The sequence below is a fragment of the Nicotiana tomentosiformis genome, chromosome 8 (assembly GCF_000390325.3).
Source record: "Nicotiana tomentosiformis chromosome 8, ASM39032v3, whole genome shotgun sequence".
NCBI classification, from domain to species: Eukaryota; Viridiplantae; Streptophyta; class Magnoliopsida; order Solanales; family Solanaceae; genus Nicotiana; species Nicotiana tomentosiformis.
In genome coordinates this window covers 123,140,269-123,144,084 of record NC_090819.1, presented here as the reverse complement: position 1 = coordinate 123,144,084, position 3,816 = coordinate 123,140,269, and positions in this window count along the sequence as shown.

Genomic DNA, 3,816 nt, shown 5'->3' with positions numbered 1-3,816 from the left:
ATCAGGGCAGCATTCCATCTCTTCTAAATGCAACTAGTCTTAGACTCCTTTGAGTTCATTCAGGCTGAACTTTCTATAACTTAGAGAAACCATCAGCTCTTTTGTCTTTATGGGCTTAATCCCGATAACTTATCCATTCCCATAACCTTCTTACTTGCCATTCCTTATTCTTACTCATGTCTTTCCAAAACATTGTCGCTCTACCATACTTTAGCTTGCGACCTACACATATTCATTTATACTACTCGCAACCTTCCTTAAACTTGTTTGTACCATAGATTCCCTTGCATTATTCTGGAACACCAAGTGATACATCACATCATTTCTAACTCTTCTTTACTCTCGTAACTGGATCTCTCGATACCTAGAAATAGCACTTTTATCACTAACGATGCCGCTATCATTCCTGGATACTAAATCCCCACACTTCTAGCTTTCTATCCACAGTACGAACTATTCCCAACCTTCTGCATTTAAGTATCTTGTACGTTGTTTACTTTTACCTTACTTACCTTAAAATCTCGCATCACGTCTTCTATCTCTTTCATGAACTCCCTTTCACATAGGTATAATTCATATCCACAACTTGAAGCTCTATTATATTACTTGCACCTCTGGTGTACACACAATACGGTGGGAGCTTCATACTGACTTCTTATAAGGCTGGTACTTTTCTGACTGGCTTTATCGTAGAGCCGTTATAGAATATGGTTAATGTACTATCTCTTTTGCATTTAAGAGTGATCCTGCAATGTTCTCAATCACGAGGTCTAAAATTTTCTTGGTCCAATAATCAGACTCCTGATTTACTGAGTTGATGTAACTCTTTAGTTTCCTGTTCCTTCTGATTAGCCTTCATGTAGACTTAAACTATCTTCCAATATGCGGCTCCTGGGATTAGTTATCACTTTATCCTTTCATGGGCACTATGGACTATCCATGACACAATCTTCTAACAATTCCATCCTTTGTCTATACCCTGGGCTCAATTCTTTCTTTTACTTATACTGGAGTCTTCTACGGCTGTATGATTTTCACATATGTGTTGCATGGATAATACTCTGAAATCTTACATGCATTCATAACGTAACTCACTCTGGATCACTAATCGAATAATTCATTTCGTTCCTTCTCCACTTTCTTTAAATGTAAGCAATTACTTTTTCTAGTCGTTTTTCCACTTGTTGCATGTATACTTGGCTTATCTTAGTTCCCACGCATGCCGAAATTTTCGTGCAACTCATATGATCTCGAATATTACTTTTGATTTTTTTTTCTTCCCGTTCCTTAGACACGGTAGGTACCACTTCATTATGGAGAGCATACAATGTTGTTGTGAGACTGTTTTTACAAGACCATTTCCTTCTTAGGTTACTAAGCTTAGGTTGAAACCTTCTTCCTTACTTCCTCAACTAGTCTTTCATTATACTATTTAAGGAGGATCCTCTAACTCTTGTAAAGTTGTGAGCTTATTACATTGTATACTTGACGGACCTTTTGATGTCCTTCATTTCTATAATCATCTGTAGTTACTTACTTCCACCCTCTTGTGCTTGTAGGGTTGCTTCTGAACTTGATATTTTGACTGACTTCCCAGTGGCACTCTCTTTTATCTCTGTAATACTCATATGGTACATTTAACTACCCCAACTCCTATTTAAATATTTCTCAATGATCACGGTGTCATAACTGCGATGTTGAATTCACTAAATTGGGTTTTACTATGTTTATCTTACATGATCTGCTGACTCGTCTGTAACCTCCTGTTTAGCCATAAACAGGCTCTTCCTGATCAATTACTAACTACTCGTTGGCCCATTCTCATCTTAATATTCCGCATAATCTTTCTTGGGTTATTTTCTTTGCATTAACTTACGTCTCGCACTGACTCCTTATTTATTAATAACACATCGGGCAGGAACCCTTACTTTCTCTCCTTGACGTCGTGCTTGCACAATATTCTGGAATCGTAGCATATCTGTAGGATTTGGATAAGTTCCATCTCATTCCTCTTTTATTTTTATCGCATTCTTCCTTTACCATTCCATAGTCACTAGAACCACTTAATTCTGATTTAATGTTACATCACTCCATATTCCGAACCCTTTAGGGGAGTACTAAGAGTTGAAGCCACGAGGATCTACCTATAGATGTTTTACCTATTCATCTTTGGCGTCGTTTCACAACATCAATGACCCTTACTCGCCTTGAGGCAATCCTCTGTACCAAGGATAACAAATTCCCTTACTCGCAATGGTGACACTTAGTGCAACTGGCACATACAATCCCTTAAGCTTAACTTTGCTCATATTGCTTGCTTTAGGGAAGCGTCTTCCTGAATGACCATTTTCTGAATTTCTTATAAATAGTCTTCTGTTGTCCATTCTATTATCGTCGGAACGCAAATCTGAAATTCTCATGATGATGACTATTATCAAGTCACTCGATCCCTAATTCATGTTTAGTTTATCTTGTTCACCAGCCCATACTGATTTCTATTATTCTGGGGTCTAACTTTTCCTTCCGGTAGTTGCATTGGAGTCACGAACTTATTTTTCGAAGTGAGGATATGACTTTATAGCCTATACTCTTTTGTTGTCTCAAGGCCTGTCACCTCTCGTTTTTCCCTTCACTTGACTATAGACTCAGTAATACTATCATTTTTTTGATCTACCGTTGTCATCTATGTATCATATTTTACTCATACTGCTCCATTAACTCTCTTCTTATTTTCCTGGTAACATTTCTGTCTATCACTTTATTCTAAAAACTCGAACAAAATATTCTTTTGCTTTTAGCCCCTCTTGCTCCATCCATTGGCTCCTAGAATTGACTAACATTCTCTTTCTACCAGAGATGGGAGCCACACTAAGGTAATATTTATCCCTTCCAGGCTTCTAGTGCTTATCTTTGTAGCACTCATATCTAGATGTACTATTTTAGGGTGCACCATCGAGGTGTCTCACAAGGAGATCCATTACCACGTTTGCTCTATCCTTCGAAAACGTCAACTAACTCTACCAATCCATCCATTATTTTGGGTTACTCTATCCCCAGCCAGATCCTGATAACTCGTCCTTCTCTTAAACTATGTATGTTAGCTCCCATAGGGCATAACTGAGATCGATATGGCCGATTGTACATACATTTATCACTGTTGAAGGTAACTCAAAATGCTTATATCTCCCTTCCTGAATGGTAAATAATGATAATCTTTATTAACTGGATACCTCGTACCCTTTTTCATCTTGCTTCTTTTACTTCTTGAAACTGGTATTTATCTTCTGAATCTCTTATTGTCCTTCACCATAAAGATGGATAAATATTCTTGCCTTAAGGTTCCTTATCAAAAGGCTTACACGTCTTAGTGTACACATGATCTGCTGAATACCTCATATTTATCCATTATAAGCATGATGCAAAAATTGAGTTCCTCTTACTCAACTCTTCCACAGCTATATCTCATACCAACTGTCTTTCTGGATATAGGCATCGTTGTATTACGAATAAGATAGAGTTTAGGAAATTGAGTTCTTACAACTGAGCTCTACCACATGATCAAGAGTAAGAAGAAAGAGTGACAATCCTAAATGTCATGTAGCCTCCTGCTTATAAGTGTGGTGCACGACACACCTATAAACAAGATTCTGCTAGACACGGCTTGTAGACTCCCTTCGACAGAACTGCTCTGATACCACTTTTGTCACGACCCAAGCCGATGGGCCGCGATGGGCACCCGGTACCTTACTCAACCAAGTATCAACGTAACGTATCTTTTTTATTACATTATTATATACACGTGACATACGGGCCTAA